Source organism: Gopherus evgoodei, chromosome 1 (assembly GCF_007399415.2).
Source record: "Gopherus evgoodei ecotype Sinaloan lineage chromosome 1, rGopEvg1_v1.p, whole genome shotgun sequence".
Taxonomy (NCBI): domain Eukaryota; kingdom Metazoa; phylum Chordata; order Testudines; family Testudinidae; genus Gopherus; species Gopherus evgoodei.
Genome location: NC_044322.1, coordinates 260,437,274 through 260,456,416, shown reverse-complemented (window position 1 = coordinate 260,456,416; position 19,143 = coordinate 260,437,274). Strand labels below are relative to the sequence as shown.

At 43.6% G+C, this 19,143-nt stretch overlaps 1 protein-coding gene across 2 annotated transcripts in view; it reads right to left on the bottom strand.

The window, feature by feature from the left end:
* The window catches only part of TRIM24 (tripartite motif containing 24), a 157,138-nt gene that overhangs the window by 113,073 nt on the left and 24,922 nt on the right, over positions 1-19,143 (bottom strand). The gene's annotated exons all lie outside the window — the stretch shown is intronic.

Below are 19,143 nucleotides of genomic sequence, written 5' to 3'. Positions count from 1 at the left end.
TGACTTGTCCCACAGACATTGATGAGATTCAAATATTTGTAGCCAAATCCAGATTAGCTGTGTTACCAAGTAGCAAACCTAGCTTCCTTAGGCCTGGTCTACAGTGGTGGGGGGGGGAGGTGGAGGAGATCGACCTAAGATATGCAACTTCAACCACAAGAATAACATACCTGAAGTTGACATATATTAGGTCGACTTTCCTCGTGTCCTCACAGCACAGAGTCGACTGCCGCCGCTCCCTCGATCGACTCTGCTTCTGCCTCTCACCGCGGTGGAGTACAAGAGTCAACGGTAGAGCGATCAGGGATCGATTTATCACGTCTACACTGGTCGTGATAAATCAATCCCCAATAAATCGATCACTACCTGCCGATCTGGAGGGTAGTGTAGACGTACCCTTAGTATCATTTCTGTTTCATCCACAGCTAAGTAATTTATTCCAACTAAAGAAACTACAGAGGGGAATCAGTATTTAGATTAACTTCACTTCTAGAAATATCATCCATCTATTCTTACTGTTCTGTAGTGTAACTCCAGCTTGTGTTAATGTAAAATAAACTAGCAGGTATCACATTTACAAGGAACATTTTTTTTTAAAATGAAGTTTTAGACTCCAACCCAAAATTATAATTCATGCTAATTATAGTGTCCTTGCAATAAGATATTCACTGATGACATAACTGTATACTCACCATAAAGTATAATGTCCAGCACACTTGTATCTCTAATGACAACAAAAAAACCCACAACTTTCTAACTTGTCTTTATCAACAGTTTCGAAGTATTTTATAAGGTAACGTTTTCACTTTGTTACTAATCTGTTGCCATATTAGAGCTGAGATTTGTTTTCACAACAAAACTGGGATTTTTTAAAATCGTGTGCAATAGTATTTGCCCCAGAATGAGAGAGAAGAAAGCACAAACACTTACTTTGGAAAATCCTTATTTCAATAGGCTTGCTCATTAAGAAAAGTGATCATGCTTTTGGCAATTTCCATCAGTAGATTTGAGAGTTTTTCAAGACTACCCTTAAAATATTGGGTTTTATTTAAGACAGCTTTCCAAATTTTTAAAAGCTGAGCCCCCTTCAGAAAATTTAAACCAAATCCACCCCTTACTATTCTCACTGTGTTGCTAAAGCCTCCCCAACTTAATTTATATATATCTTCATCCTTTCAGGTAGTTCTTCATGCCCAATATTTTTAGGAACACTGATGTGGATCTGCTTAATATGCTTTTCGTACCTGCTACGACCTGATCTATTCTTAAAAGTTACATACTAGTGTAAATATTTTGATGGGGTGGAGGAGGCGATTCTTTAAAATCAAAATAGTTATACCAGTAAAAATTCTAGTGTAGATGCAATACACTGTTATACAGGTGCTTTATATCCTGGCAGAAGTCATCAGGCTGTGAAGTGAACACTGACACAAGTGCCAGATCCAGAGAAGAAGATGGAAACTGGTCAGGGATTTGTTACAGGAGTGGGTGCGCGAGATTCTCTGGCCTGCATTGTGCAGGTCAGACTAGAAGATCATAATGGCCTCTTCACTTTATAGTCTGAGTCTATGAATCTCCTGCTCCATCAGCACCATTGGAACACGGCTGAGTGGCTCTTCTTCTACCACTGGGTGCAAGCACTTGCTGGAAAGGGCATGGGATGGGGAAATTGGAGAAATCTCATTTGCTGATCACATGGATTCCAATAGCGGGTACTGGGGCCAAGATCTCCAATAGGCAACAGGACAAATCTGGAGGGGGTTGCAGAAGACCCCATGGCATGGAAAACCAATGCCTCCATGGCAGCTGCAGCAGAGGATACTGTCATGGTGTAGGTAGCTTCCTGCAGTAGTCCTGGTGGTGGTGCCGCCATGTGATGGATGGACCCTGCCCATCATCCGACTCATCTGAAGACGGGAACCTGGAGAAGGGTTCCATAGGAGGTACCATCAGAACTGGTGGAAGTATGCGGACCGCCAGAGTGGGAGGTGAGCCGTGAGTCAAATGTGGCATGTCTGTATGGGGAGGTACAATCTCCCCAGAAATGAAGGGTCTGGACAAGTGTAGAGAGGTTGAGTCTCCCAACTAGGCCCGGGCATAGGGTCCATAGTGCTGGACTCTGACTCTGTTGCCAGATGGGCACTCCTGGCTCTCTTAAGCTGACGTACAGGGGGTCGCCGGCCAGTATCTGAATGAAGCCTCACGGCAACTTCCATGAGATGCTTCCTGAGGCACAGAGCCCGACCTTCTCGGGTACATCTGGCAGATACTGCATTTGGATGCAATGTGGCCCTCTCCCAATTAGCAGAGGCAGCGTTCATGTTCATCACTGACCAACCAGGAATGCAGACAGGAGGCAGAGATTTTAAAGCCTGGGGTCTTTAGCATAGTCCATTACCCACATGTGGGTGGGGCATGGGGGAGAGGGAGTAAGAGACAAAAATCAGGCCCCCAAACTAGCTATTCTATTCAAACTATTAGAAACTACCTAAAAACAATAAAAACAGTAAAAAAATCTCAAAAAATTAAACTATATACAAGTTTGAGAAAGCATGTCACAAGCAAACAAGAGACCGGACAGTCTCTACATAAAAGAATAAATAGACACAAATCAGACATCAGGAATGGTAACATACAAAATCCAGTAGGAGAACACTTCAATTTCCCTGGACATTCAATAACAGATTTAAAAGTAACCATTCTTCAACAAAAAAAACTTCAAAAAGAAATGGCAAAGCAAAAATTAATTTGCGAACTTAACATCATTAATTTGAGCTTGTATAGGGACTGGGAGTGGCTGGCTCACTACAAAAGCAATTTTCCCTCTCTTAGTATTGATACCTTCTCATCAATTATTGGGAGTGGACCACATCCACCCTAACTGAATTGGCCTTGTCAACACTGGTTCTCCACTTGTAAAATAACTCCCTTCTCTTCATGTGCCAGTATATTTATGCCTCTATCTGTAATTTTCACTCCATGCATCTGAAGAAGTGGATTTTTTACCCATGAAAGCTTATGCCCAAATAAATCTGTCAGTCTTTAAGGTGCCAACAGACTCCTCATTGTTTTTGTGGATAAAGACTAACAGGACTACCCCTGATACTTGACAACTATTTTTAAATTTTCTGGCTCCAGACACCTGAGGCACATGTGTTAACCCTCAATGGGGTGCAGCTGGGACCATCACTCAAAGAAGAACTTCCTCTTCTCATACAGGAACAAGTTATACTGGTATATATGTGCTTTATACCAGTATAACTGCATCCACAGTAGGTTGGCGGTGTTGTATTGGTAACTATTCTGTTTTAGTTGTACTGGTTTAACTTGTGCTTTGGTTTAGTCTGCACTACATAATTTTTCCACCATAGCTATGTCTGCTAAGAACATGGGGGAGGTGAGGGGGTAAATCACACTACCAGCCCACTTGCAGCTATACTGACAGAAAAGTCTTTGGGCTCATATACAAGCGATAAGCACATATTTAATGCTAAGGGCCAAAACTTCACTTGGGGCATGGCTACACTGGAGAGCTGCAGCGCTGGTGATGGGGTTACAGCACTGCAACTCACTCTGTGTCCACACTTGCAAAGCATGGCCAGCGCTGCAACTCCCTGGTTGCAGCGCTGGCTGTATACCTGGTTTCCTTGGGGTGTAGCGATTCCAGCGCTGGTGATCCAGTGCTGGTCATCAAGTGTAGCCACCAACAGCGCTGTTATTGGCCTCCAGGGTATTAGGAGGTATCCCAGAATTCCTGTCCACAACAAACTGGAAGAATGGCTGAACTCCGATCTCCCTGTAGCTACTTAGCTAAAAAACAAACAGAGCTGCTCTTTGCTCCAGCAAGCGAGCGGAGGCAGGGGAATTGCTTTGGAATGTTCACAGCTGTTTGCTTGAGGAGAGAGCGGAGGGGTAGTGTTGAGCAGCTGCTTATATGGTCTAAAGACTATTTAGGAGTGCATAATTTGCATTTAGTGAATAAGAGACAGGTGGGGGAAAGGTCAAAATGATTGAAGGTAGGCACTGCGTATCTTCCAGTCCTTAGAACTTGCAAGGCAGGAAGCTGACACAATGTCACCTCCAAAAATCCACTCACTCTGTCTCCCCCACGCTCCCTGTCACACTCCACCCCACCCCGCTCTTTTGAAAAGCACGTTGCAGCCACCTGAACACTGGCATAGCTGCCCACAATGCACCACTCCAACAGCGCTGCAAATGCTGCAAATGTGGCCACACTGCAGCGCTGGTAGCTGTCAGTTTGGTTACACTGCAGCGCTTTCCCTACACAGCTGTACGAACACAGCTGTAACTCCCAGCGCTGCACATCTCCAAGTGTAGCCATACCCTTGAATATCTATTGCACAGATAAATGATTTACAAACAAGAACAGTAGTTCTGCACTGGAAGGCCATCAGTAGATACCCACATACTTCAGTTTCAATTGCCTTCCAGAAAATGCTGTGAAAATGGAAAATAATAAAAAGATGACTGGAGTAGAGTGTGCGCTATAGGTCAACATTCCCCCCCCCCACACACACACACAAAGCCTTTGATCATAGACATTTACAGTTTGGGCTGTCTCGTGCACACCATATAGTTTAAATACAAACCATTAAAATACTGTGAGCTTCTTCACAGTAAACCAATTATACTCCCAAATACTCGCTAATTTCCTTTCTGTGGCTAGGCTGAGAATGTAGATGTTGTGGTTCCTCCTCATTTGCACTAACATGCAGCTTTACCAGTCGTCATCCAGGATAGTGTTCCCACTTCTGCTTTTCCAGCTTGACCTCTTCCAGCCTGAAATAAGACCATTAGTCTGCTCTACTTCTTGAACTAAGGAGAGTCTCATCTCCTTAGTCTGAAGAGCCTGGACAGGATTGGACACTCACTTTTCATGGCTTGATTGAGTCAGTGAATTAGCAGGTAATCAGGAAAATAATTTGACCATCTGTGGTGTGGTCTGCATCAGCACAAACATTGGATTTGGATCCCAGCCTCTCTCTGGCCGCTGGAAGCAAAAAGAAACACACTCACTCATCCTCTCACGTCGATGGGGGTTTATTCTCAGTTTCTCTAATTCTTCGCCTGGGCACAGGCATAAAGCTGTAGGGGACTTGAGGTAGTACCTGGGCATCTCACCAGTTGATGCCCTTCCATAACAACTCATATTGGCCCCTCCTGCTAGAAGATTCAATCCCCTGTTTTACTAGGTTCTGGTAATTTAAGCTTTGGCTACACTAGTGTGAAAAAAAACACCCCCCTGAGCGCAGCAAGTTACAGCACTGTAAAGCGCCAGTGTAAACAGTGCCCCAGCGCTGGGAGCGCGGCTCCCAGAACTGTAAGCTAATCCCCTCGGGGAGGTGGGGTACCTGCAGCGCTGGGAGAGCTCTCTCCCAGCGCTGGTGCTGCGACCACGCTCACACTTCAAAGCGCTGCCACAGAAGCGCTCCCACGGAAGCGCTTTGGAGTTTCAAGTGTAGCCAAGCCCTGAGTGTTGCATGGCTTCTGTTTGCCTACTTGAGCCATTAGAAACTAGATAATAGCATGAACCAACCCTGCATCCCTGTTGTGTTACCACTCGTACATAACCACAGAAGTTCTTGACAATGTCAGTTTATTTCAGCTACAATGAATCAGAACAAAGATAAAGATAGGCTTGTGCACTGAATGAATGGTTAATTTTTTTTAAGCTCATATGCCAACCTTTATTGTGCCAAAAGAGTCACTCACTGAAGTAAGCTAAAAAAAAATGACAGTAGCTATGATGGCAAATAAGAGAGTAAAAATCTGTTAACTATTAAAGAAACAAACGTGGGAAATATCTGTAGAGCTATTGGGACATTACAGAGGAACAACAATCCAGAGATTCCCCAACTGCCACCAATATAGAGCCGTCATGTCAGAGAAACAAGCTTTCCAAGTTTGAAGATGCTGTTGAATTGTGCGAAAGCACAACTGTCAATCTGCCAAATATTGCTGGTCGCTTAGAAGTAATTTCTTCTAGTTCTATTAAGCAGCATTTCCTCTGGGAGACTGTTCAGCACTGTCGAGGGTATCTGTGCTGATTGCTGCCCAACTCATCCTCAAGTTGCATGACACTGAAGTGCAATTTGGTATTTTTAATGTATTAGTGTTTGGAAGGAGTTCTTTCTAACCTGAACGAGCTGGGAACTGGGTCTCCTGCATTCTTTTCAGGCTCTGCCACTGACTCATTGGTTTTGTCCATACTAGAAGATTTCCCACCCATTTTACTGCAACACTGGATAACAGTATAGTAGAAACCTCTGCACTCTATATACCCAGTTGATAACACTAATTCTCTACTTCATAGAAGTGTTGAAACTTAGTTGTTTATGAAGCACTTAGCCTCTGATGAAAGAGCGCAACTGAACTGTCAAGTAATTTATGTTTGTTTTACAACACAGTAAAATCACTATGACCTTGAGGTCACGTTCAAAATGTAAGTAGTTAAGATTTTTTTTACTGGGGTCATCTTTATATGCGTGATAGCTTTAAAATACTATTATAGTCACATAATTGTGTATTTCAGTATCACAGAACTCCAAGTCATGTTTCAATGTTGCTCATTACTACTGTCTAGTAAAAGTAACATAAAAATCTGTTTAAATGCAGGTAATAGTAGCAATACAATTGTTACTACTATATATAGGCAGCAAAACATTTTATTAATGCTACTTTTAATATGCTGTTGAAGTTAAAAGATTTGTACAATTTGTCTAATGGCATTTGAGAAATACACACAGGCACCAGCGCACGGGTTCTCAAACTTCACCACACTGCGACCCCCTTCTGACAACAAAAATTGCTACATGACCCCATGAAGGGGGGGGGACACCGAAGCCTGAGCCCCACTGCCCTGGATGGGGGAGGCCAGAGGTGAAACCCAAGAGCTGAAACCCCAGCCGAGGGGCCTGTAACCAGAGCCCCTCCACCCAGGGCTAATGCCCTTGGGCTTCGGCTTCAGCTCCCAGTGGTGGGGCTCCACTTTGGCCCCAAGCCTCAGCAAGTGTAATGCCAGCCCTGGCAACCTCACTAAAATGAGGTTCTAACCCCCAGTTTGAGAACTGCTACACTAGAGGGTGTTCTGTCAAACAGTGAGAATTTCTAAACCTTCCCTGTTTTGAGAAAGTGTTTGTCCAAGATTAGTGAAATGGACCATTTTCATTTTTTTTAAAAGATGCAAATTAAAAAGATTTCATATGACTATTTTGGATCAACCAAAGTATTTTTAATTGAGAAGTTATATGACCATTTCTCTCAAGATCACTTCATTGAACAGTGAGACAAGGAAACTGCTTTGTGTGCACGTGCAGGAACGATGAGATTTCTTTTAGATTGAATGGTGATACCATTCATCCATCTTCTATTAGAGAGAGATGAGGACACAACAATGCCCATTTTTAGTGGCGTCTTTTAAGAAGGTTTTTGTCGGTATGCACGTACTTTAGAAAACAGGGGAGACAAGAACATCACAATCCCTTCATATGAAAAGAGGGCAGAGAGTACAGCACCCCCAGAGGAGAAATATGAGGCTCTTTATAGGAAATCTGGCTGAACAGACTTGTCACCCTCACTGCGGTGCATGGGGGTACCAAGTACCTCTACAAGTAATGGTTGTGATCAAGTGTCAAAAGAGAGGGAGTCAGCACAAGGAGGAAGGAATGTCCAAAGAGCAGTGTCCTTTAACTCAAGTTGAACAATGTTCTACAAAGAAAGCCAACAGGGGAGGAAAGCTGCAATTATAGGCAGGTCAAGAGCAGAGCCAGCAGCTCCATCTGAGTCAACTTCCCCCTCAGACAAAAATTCTAAATTTTGACAGAGGGAGCACTGCTCCCACAGCAATCTTCTCTCTGTCAATGATGCTGAAGAAGGGGGGAACATCTTGTCTCTGGCCAAGGAGATGGTGTTAATATGGAGCATTAATTGAGAGCAGATACCCCCAAGATGCCTGATCATCCCCGAGTCAACTACTTACTCCTGCCATACCTCCACTCTCCCACAGCTGTGTGTTATTTCCAATCCCATCCCGCTGAGACAGTTGCTTACTAACTGGGCCTCCATACAGCACTACCCTCCTCTCTACCCACAAACAGGTTAAAAATCAGAGGTATTGGGGGTACCCCCTATACATGTGGGTCCCAAGATAGAGTGATTCAAGGTTTGATGGGATTCACAGCCTGTCAAGAAAAGCATAGAAGTCATCTCTCTAATTTGTTGGACTAACAGGGAAAATTTCTTCTATCTTGTCTCCCAATAGCCAATTAAAAAAAAATGTCAAGTCTCCAGAATCCAGGTTCTGCTCTCTTAGTCACATGCTTTTTCTTTTTTAAAAAAAGATCAGGTACTGGTCAGGTTTAGGGCACAGTTTTTCAAATCTAAGGCTATGTCTACACTAGAGACCTTACAGCTGCACAGCTGTACTGATGCAGCTGCACCTTTGTAAGGTCTCCCATGTAGGTGCATAATTAAACAACCACAAGTAAGTGGTGGTAGCTATGTTCACAGGAGAGCATCTTCCACCGACATAGTGCTGTCCACACCGGTGCTTCGGTCATGTAACTTCTGTCCATCAAGGAGGGTGAAAGCGCTGCAGTGTGGCCACACTGACAGCTACCAGCACTGCAGTGTGGCCACATTTGCAGCGCTGTTGGGAGTGGTGCATTATGGGCAGCTATCCCAGCGTTCAAGTGGCTGCAACGTGCTTTTCAAAAGAGGGGGGTGGGGTGGAGTGTGACAGGGAGCGTGGGGGAGACAGAGAGAGTGGATTTTTGGAGGTGACACTGTTCTCAGTTCCCTGCCTTGCAAGTTCTAAGGACTGGAAGATACACAGCACCAACCTTCAATCATTTTAAAAGTTTCGACCCCTTCCCCCACCCCCCTCTTATTCACTAAATGCAAACAGCCTTCAGACTAGCAGCTGCTCCAAAATGGACTCCCCCCTCCCCCCCCCCGCCGTGTTGCTTCTCTCCTCAAGCAAACACTATCAAGCTGTGAACATTCCAAAGAAATTCCCCTGCCTGCCTCTGCTCAAGCAAACGAGCTGTGTTTGTTTTTTAGATAAGCAGCTCCAGGAGCCCGGAGTTCACAACAAAACAGCAGAGTGGCTGAACAGGCATTCTGGGATACCTCCGAATACCTCGGAGGCCAATTACAGCGCTTTTGGTGGCCACACTTGCGGAGCAGAGCTGCATCACCAGCACTGCAATCCTTATACCCGAGGCAGAGCAGGAGTACAACCAGCGCTGCAGCCAGGGAGATGCAGCGCTGTATGTGCCTTGCAAGTGTGGATGGTGAGTAAGTTGCAGCACCGGTGATGGGTTTACAGCGCTGCAACTCTCCAGTGTAGCCAAGCCCTAAGTATAAGACAAGGGACAACAGACTGATAGACAGACAGACTGTGGAGTACAAGGAAATAATATTGCCTAAATAGACAAGACACACAGGGTCAGAGAAGGGTAAGTAATTTTGGTTAAGTCAGTAAGATTAACCAGTTACCTATATCACGTTTCTTGCAAATTTGTTGGACTTCTAGTTTGGCAAAGTAACCTGAATTTCAAGACTTCTTATACCTGGGTTTTACTAATCAAAAACACAACTTCAAAAAGCTAAACGGGTGGACTTATAGAGGAGAGCTGGCCAAACTTACCAACCCTCTGAGCTGCACAGGACAATCTTCAGAAGTTCAAGAGGCGGGGTGCACCCCGAGGCCCACCCTCTCCATGGGCAGAAGCCCCTACTCCACCACCCTGCTGCAAGGCAGAAGTCCTGAGCTCTCCCCACACCCACCCTCAGTTTGGTAGGTGGAGAATGGGAGGGCAGGTGTGTAGGGCTCCACGAGCCGCACTTTAATGGTAAAAGAGCCACTGTTTGGTCATCCTTGTTATAGAGCATTTAGTATTGGCCCAAGTCTGTTTCCATTGAAGTCAACTGGAAGCAGAGTTAGGCCAACAGAGTGTCTCTGAAAACCCCTTCCAAAGTAAGTTACAGAAAGTAAATAAAAAAGGTACTCAGTGCTAATACTTGCAGACTTAAGAGAACTTAACATGAGAATTTACTAAAGTATATCCAATCACACCACATTCAAATCTTATCAAAAGTCTTATCGCAATGATAAACCTATTCAAAATTCTATATTCATGAGTGGGTGATTTTAAAACTCAATATTCAAATAGAGCCTTAATAGATTTGCCAAAAGTTATAGAATTGTTGGTGTGAATTTAAACAAAATTTACATACTACAAATTTGAACAGTTACTTAACTACTGAAGCTTCAAATCAAAACTGCGCTCCCAGATTTTCTGTGGAGTTGTGGGTTTGGGTTTTTTTGAACCACACAATCACCATCTAATAGAAATAACTTTAAATTACTACCTAAGTCCTCTTGAACTTGACCAGTACAGATTATTACAGGTAACCTGCAATCCTAATTCTGGTTTACTATGAACTCTGAAATTTCTCTTTCAATTGTTTTATCACTTGGTTAACTGAGTTATAAAATTAATTCAAGCTTTTGTCTGAGAGATTAAAAAAATCAATGGCATCACAAGTCATGAACTAGGCATGCAAGTTCTCCAATATCTTTACAATGCATATATAAACCTCCAGTTAAACTAATGCTGTGGTGAACTAACAATGTACTTCCCATCTGGACATTTTAATTAAATTAAACTTTAATTAAAGTTTCTAGATACTGACGGTGAAGATTGTTAGTAAACAAAAAAAGTCTAGATTATATATTTAAGACTGATATGCTTTTTAATTCAGGTACATACTTTGTGAAAAATATTTAAATAATTAAGTCACTTGGGTAAAAAGAAAGCATGTGGTTTCTTTACAACATAGAGCTGGAGTACAGACTGATCTAATACAACAATTCACAACTGCTTGATATTTCAGTTCAGTTTCAGGTGGTATTTCAGCTATAGTCTTGTTTTATTCTGCTACTGCTGCACTCTTCTGTTAGGGACTGCAAAGTAGAAAGAGAAGCACCTTAATTAACTATCTGTGGCAATTTTATCTTTTTTCCCAGTTATGACCATGAGTAGGAATCCCTCCATGGTAACCAGCGAATACAGCACTCAAACCATGTCTACACTACCATTGCCTCAGAGGTGTGAAAAAACATCCCCTTGCGCAACATAAGTTATGCAGGCATTGTACACCTCTATCTCGATATAAATGCTGTCCTTGGGAGCCAAAAAAATCTTACCACATTATAGTGAAACCATGTTATACCAAACTTGCTTTGATCTGCCGGAGTGCGCAGCCCCGCCCCCCTGGAGCGCTGCTTTACTGTGTTATAGCTGAATTCGTATTATATCGGGTCACATTACATTGGGATAGAGGTGTATCAGATTGCTTTCCTTATTACAGTTAAGGAACTAATCACCTGTGTATTTCGGAGCTATTCATGCCTCATTTACGGCTTGCTTATATAAGGGTATTATTTTATACTAACCGAAGAGGTTTTTCCCATTAAAATGTCCTGCATCCACTCAACACAATTCTTCTTCTGAATTAACTGGCCAATTAGCATCAATTGGATAATTCACTTTGAACATACGGGCTGACTCAGTGGGTGCTCCAGGGCTGGAGAGCACACAGAGAAAAACTGGCAGGAGCTTAGCACCAACCAGCAGCCAGCTCTCCCCCTCCTGCCAGCACCTCTCATCCGCCAGTGGCCCGACCAATCAACTCCTCCTCCTCCCTCCCAGAGCATCCTGAACACTGCAGAACAGCTGTTTCGTGGCATGCAGGTGGTGCTGCTTCTATTCCACACTGCATTGCTTCACACCAAGACTTACCTATCTGTTTACCTATGTGCACTCTACTGGAGTAATGCTGACTGGATGTCACCTCCCTGTTTACAAGATGGTGCACAGCTAGGCATGCCCTATTTGCCGTAACACACTTCTGGAGTAACATACCCTTATCAGCATCATCACAGCCATGCTTCATGCATCTGCATGGAGACATGCATAGGTCATGGATTTCACTGTGATCTAGAGAGAGAAAACTGTTCAGTCCTGCCTTAACAGCAGCCACTGTAATAAGAAAATATATGTGCGTATAGCAAAGCATATGATCAAGAGGGGTCACTACCAGGACAACACTCAATATCACAAGCAGCTCCGACAGAATTATTAATTTAAAAACACACACACACACACACACAGGACTTCTGACAGTGTTCAAATACCTGCCCAACTTTGAAAAGCTGACTGGATTTTTCCCCGGGAGGCAACTGAGCCCTGGTATGCTGTGGATAGCACCAAAGGAGAATCTCTACCCCCCCGCCAGGATTCTGATGAAATTTCCCCTGAAAGACAGGATCTCTTCCCCACACAAGAGCCCAAGGCAGCCCTACAAGAACAGACAACTCCCAAAACCCAGGCATGATGGTACTAAGCAGAAGGTACTGTTTTGGGGAAGTGGGAAGTTGGGAGGGATGCACATAAAAACAAACATATCAATGATACGTTGTATCGACACATTATACAATGTACTACAGTGTTTAGAGCAAACAAGATATTTTAGCTTGCCATGTGTCATGAGTGCTACTGTAAAGCAGAACACAATTCTACAGTACCGTATAAAGAAAGAGCTTTAAAAACCCGACAAAGCAAACTTATAAAAAACTTATGGTATACTGTCTCTGCATGCTAAACAGAACTATACTTATAGTTAAGGATCCTTACGGGAAACACAAATTAAAGCCACACAAGATTTTACAACATTAAAAACATTCTTTAAGAACAAAATTTGTCCAATGTTATCTGCTTTATATATTTTGCCACCTTCACCTGTAAATCCTGCTCAGTGTTGCATGTAGCCTTTCAAAGCAATGACTCTGGCAAAAAATATCCACCACATGTAGCTGCACTATGAAGGAAAGCTCTTCAGTTTCATCATCAGATGCACTATCCTCTTGTGCCTCAGCCTGTTGGTGCTTTCCAGGTGCTACTGTCAGCAGAAGCTCAGGAGCAGAAAGCTCACTTTTCATCCGAAATAAATGGGAAACTCAACAATGGCCTCAAAGTCCCCCTGCAGTTAGATCTTCGGGAACGGAAACATCAGCCAGCACATCAGTGTCCACCAGGCCATCATTTTCTGTTGTTGATGAAAGTTTTCCCTTTCTGAAGGAGTTTAGAAGAGTTTGTATGAGAACGAAGGCCCATGACTTCTTAGTAAGATGAAATGCAATCAGTCAGCCTTTCTGGCAACATTCACCGTTTATAGACACGGTCAGCATCCAGAGAGGCAAAAATGTGCACGTTAAGATAAGCATGGTAGTGACCTCTGAAGTTTTTAATGACTCCCATGGCCCATTGGCTACTTGACAGAGGTTATATTTGGGGACAAGAATTTTAACACGATGTGTGATAGCTCTACATTAGCTGAATGAGCTGGGCAATTGTCATATAAGAGGCACAGTTTGATCTTGTAGCCACAGCTCCCTGCTCCAGTTCTTAAGCCAACAGCAAACTTGTCATTCATGCATTGGCTGAATTCCACTGGAACACAGGCATCTTTGACTGGACCTCAGAGAAACAATGAGGGCACTTGATCTTTCTGATCACCAGAAAAAGCTACTTCTCCATCCCATTCATGTTTACACCACAAAGCAATGTGATGAGTTCCACAGCGTTTTTCCCTCCTGCAAACCCTTCTTAGAATCATAGAATATCAGGGTTGGAAGGGATGTCAGGAGGTCATCTAGGCAATCCCCTGTTCAAAGCAGGACCAATCCCCAATTTAATCATCCCAGTCAGGGCTTCGTCAAGCCTGACCTTGAAAACCTCTAAGGAAGGAGATTCCACTACTTCCCCAGGTAAACCATTCCACTGCTTCACCACTCTCCTAGTGAAAAAGTTTTTCCTAATAACCAACCTAAACCTCCCTCACTACAACTTGAGACCATTACTCCCTGTTCTGTCATCTGGTACCACTGAGAACAGTCTAGATCCATCCTTTTTGGAACCGCCTTTCAGGTAGTTGAAAGCAGCTATCAAATCCCCTCTCATTCTTCTCTTCTGCAGACTAAATAATCCCAGTTCCCTCAGCCTCTCCTCATAAATCATGTGCTCCAGCCCCCTAATCATTTTTGTTTGCTCTCTGCTGGACTCTTTCCAATTTTTCCACATCCTTCCTGTTGCGTGGGGCCCAAAACTGGACACAGAACTCAGGATGAGGCCTCACCAATGTTGAAGAAAGGGGAATGATCATGTCCCTCAATCTGCTTGCAATGCTCTTACTTATACAGCCCAAAATGCAGTTAGCCTTATTGGCAACAAGGACACACTGTTGACTCACATCCAGCTTCTCATCCACTGCAACCCCTAGGGCCTTTTCTGCAGAACTGCCGCCAAGCCATTCAGTCCCTAGTCTGTAGCAGTGCATGGGATTCTTCCGTCCTAAGTGCAGGACTCTGCACTTGTCCTTGTTGAACCTCATCGGATTTCTTTTGGCCCAATCCTCTACTTTGTCTAGGTCCCTCTGTATCCTATCCCTACCCTCCAGTTTATCTACTCCTCCTCCCAGTTTAGGTCATCTACAAACTTCTGAGAGTGCAGTCCATGCCATCCTCCAGATCATTAATGAAAATATTGAACAAAACCTGCCCCAGGACCAACCCTTGGGGCACTGCACCTGATACCGGCTGCCAACTAGACATGGAGCCATTGATCACTACCCGCTGAGCCCGACAATCTAGCCACCTTTCTATCCACCTTATAATCCATTCATCCAGCTCATACTACTTTAACTTGACAGCAAAATACTGTGGGAGATCGTATCAAAAACTTTGCTGAAGTCAAGGAATAACATGTCCACTGTTTTCCACTCATCTACAGAGCCAGTGATCTCCTCATAGAAGGCAATTAGGTTAGTCAGGGATGACTTCCCCTTGGTGAATCCATGCTGACTGTCCCTGATCACTTTCCTCTCCTCTAAGTGCTTCAGAATTGATTCCTTGAGGACCTGCTCCATGATTTTTCCAGGGACCTAGATGAGGCTGGTTGGCTTGTAATTCCCCAGATCCTCCTCCTCCCCTTTTTTAAAGATGGCAACTACATTAGCCTTTAGACAGGCTTCTGCTTGTTCAGCTTTTCTAAATGGTCCTGAACCACTTTTCTCCACAGAGGCTGGTCACCTCCTCCCCATGCTGTGCTGCTCAGTGCAGCAGTCTGGGAGCTGATCTTGTTCATGACGACAGAGGCAAAAAAAGCATTGAGTACATTAGCTTTTTCCACATCCTGTCACTAGGTTGCCTCCCTCATTCGACCTCTCATGGTCACTTCCTTCGAGGTTCCCATCCACTTTTGCTTCCCCTACTAATTATTCCCCATTTGTGAGCAGCAGCTCAAGAATAATCATAGACTTTAAGGTCAGAAGGGACCACTATGATCATCTAGTCTGACCTCCTGCACAATGCAGGCCACAGAATCTCACCCACCCACTCCTGTATCAAATCCAGCCTTTGAAGTCCTCAAATCATGGTTTAAAGACTCCAAGGTGCAGAGAACCTTCCAGCAAGTCACCCGTGCCCCACATTGCAGAGGAAGGTGAAACCTCCTCAAGGGATTCTGCCAATCTGCCCTGGAGGAAAATTCTGTCCCGACCCCATATATGGCAATCAGCTAACCCTGAGCACATGGGCAAGATTCACCAGCCAGACACGCAGGAAAGAATTCTCTGTAGTAACTCAGATCCCACCCCATTTAACATCCCATTGGGCATATTTACCACTAGTAGTTAAAGATGAACTAATTGCCAAAATAAGGCTACCCCATTATACCATCCCCTCCATACACTTATCAAGCTAAGTCTTGAAGCCAGATATGTCTTTTGCCTTCACTACTCCCCTTGGAAGGCTGTTCCAGAACTTCACTCCTCTGATGGTTACAAACCTTTGTCTAATTTCAAGTCTAAACTTCCTGATAGTCAGTTTATATCCATTTGTTCTTGTATCTACATCGGTACTGAGCTTAAATAATTCCTCTCCCTCCCTGGTATTTATTCCTCTTATATATTTATAGAGAGCAATCAGATCTCCCCTCAGCTTTCTTTTGGTTAGGCTAAACAAGCCAAGCTCTTTGAGTCTCCTTTCATAGGACAGGTTTTTCATTCCTCGGATCATCCTAGTAGCCCGTCTCTGAATCTCTTCCAGTTTGAATTCATCCTTCTTAAACATGAGAAACCAGAACTGCACACAGTATTCCAGATGAGGTCTCACCAGTGTCCTGCAGAATGATACTAACACCTCCTTATCTCCACTGGAAATACCTCACCTGATACATCTCAAGACTGCATTAGCTTTTTTCAAAGCCATATATCACATTGGCGGCTCATGGTCATCCTGTGATCAACCAATACTCCGAGGTCCTTCTCCTCCTCTGCTACTTCCAACTGTTGCCTCCCCAGCTTATAACAATAGTTCTTGTTATTAATCCCTAAATGCATGACCTTGCAATTTTCACTATTAAATTTCATCCTATTACTATTACTCCAGTTTACAAAGTCATCCAGATCTTCCTGTATGATATCCCAGTCCTTCTCTGTATTGGCTATACCTCCCAGCTTTGTGTCATCTGCAAACTTTACTAGCACGTTCCCACTTTTTGTGCCAAGGTTAGTAATAAAAAGATGAAATAAGATTGGTCCCAAAACCGATCCCTGGGGAACTCCACTAGCAATCTCCCTCCAGCCTGACAATTTACCTTTCAGTATGACCCGTTGTCTCCCCTTTAACCAGTTCCTTATCTACCTTTCAATTTTCATACCAATCCCCATCTTTTTCAAATTAACAAATAATTCCCCATGTGAAACTGTATCAAATGCCTTACTGAAATCGAGATAAATTAGATCCACTGCATTTCCTTTGTCTAAAAAAATGTCACCTTCTCAAAGAAGGAGATCAGGTTGGTTTGGCATGATCTAACTTTTGTAAAACTATGTTGTATTTTGTCCCAATTACCATTGACCTCAATGTCCTTGTCTACTTTTTCCTTCAAAATTTTTTCCAAGACCTTGCATACTACAGATGTCAAACTGACAGGCCTGTAGTTGCCCGGATCACGTTTTTTCCCCTTCCTTAAAGATTGGAACTATGTTAGCAATTCTCCAGTCATACGGTACAACCCCTAAGTTTACAGATTCATTAAAAATTCTTGCTAATAGGCTTTCAATTTCATGTGCCAGTTCCTTTAATATTCTTGGGTGAAGATTATCTGGGCCCCCTGATTTCATCCCATTAAGCTGTTCGAGTTTGGCTTCTACCTTAGATGTGGTAATATCTACCTCCATATCCTCATTCCTATTTGTCATCCTACCATTATCCCTAAGCTCCTCATTAAAGACTGAGGCAAAGTATTTATTTGGATATTGGGCCATGCCTAGATTATCTTTAACCTCCGCTCCATCCTCCATGTTTAGCGGTCCCACTTCTTTCTTTGTTTTCTTTTTATATGGCTATAAAACCTTTTACTATTGGTTTTAATTCTCTTTGCAAGGGCCAACTCTACATGGCTTTTGGCCTTTCTAACTTTATCCCTTCACGTTCTGACCTCAATAAGATAGCTTTCCTTGCTGATCACTCCCATCTTCCATTCCTTGTAGGCTTTCTGCTTTTTCTTAATCACTTCTCTGAGATACTTGCTCATCCAGCTTTGTCTACAATTCCTGCCTATGAATTTTTTCCCCCTTTCTTGGGATGCAGGCTTCTGATAGTTTCAGCAACTTTGACTTGAAGTAATTCCAGGCTTCCTCCACCTTTAGATCCCCAAGTTCTTCAGTCCAATCCACTTCCCTGACTAATTTACTTAATTATTTAAAGTTAGTCCTTTTGGAATCAAAAACCCTAGCCAGAGATCTATTTTTGTTTATCCTTCCTTTTAGTTTAAGCTGAATTAGCTCATGATCGTTCGAACCAAGGCTGTCCCCTATAACCATTTCTTCTATGAGGTCCTCGCTACTCACCAAAACCAAATCTAAAATGGCATCCCCTCTTATTGGTCCTTGGTGAAGGAATCCATCAGCTATCTTATCTAGGAAAATCTAAGCCCTGTTGTTATTACTAGAAGAGCTCTGCCCCTAGTTGGTTCCTTCAGCACTTGCACCAGGAAATTGTCCCCTACACTTTCTAAAAACTTCCTGGATTGTCTGTGCACTGCTGTATTGCTCTCCCAGCAGATATCAGGGTGATTGAAGTCCTCCATGAGAACCAGGGCCTGTGATCTAGTAACTTCTGTTAGTTGCTGGAAGAAAGCCTCGTCCACCTCATCACTCTGGTCTGGTGGTCTACAGTAGAGGCCCACCATGACATCACCCTTGTTGCTCACACTTCTAAACTTAATCCAGAGACTCTCAGGTTTTTCTACAGTTTCATAATGGAGCTCTGAGCAGTCATACTGTTCTCTTACATACAATGCAACTCCTCCACCTTTTCTGCCCTGCCTGTGCTTCCTGAACAGTTTATATCTATCCGTGACAGTACTCCAGTCATGTGATTTATCCCACCAGGTCGCTGTTTTTCCAAATCACATCATAATTCCTTGACTGTTCCAGGACTTCCAATTCTCCCCGCTTGTTTTCCATGCCAAGGCCTCTGTCAGGAAAACCCCAGTAAGATACACCAGTCTGGTCAGTCCTAAAGATGTCATGTGGCTGGTACTGCTCTGGAATGGTGGGTAAGATGACTGCCCACAATTCAGTAGCTGCCATAAGGTCAGGGTCTTGCTTCTCACTATAGTCCTTATGCTGAACCATGTTGTACTGGGCTTTCCACCACCTGAACCAGCCATCTGGAGGGTTAAAGTCCTTCCCCTATTCTGCCGCCAGCTGCCTCGCTTTCTGTTTCAGCACTGGCCCAAGAGTCCAGCATCTTGTTCAAGCTAATGCTGAAACCAGAGCCTCAGGGCGTCACCAACACCTCCTTTCTTCCCCTTACGTTGGCACTTGTGGCCTCAGTTTATATAGTTCCTGTACTCCTGTAAAATGTCATGGCTGTTCTTCTGAATGCACAAAACAAACGTTGAGATAACACACCACACAGTTACTCTCACTTGCTTAGCACTGTTAGGATTCCCTCCAAGACCTTTCCACTCAGTTTAACCAGAGCAC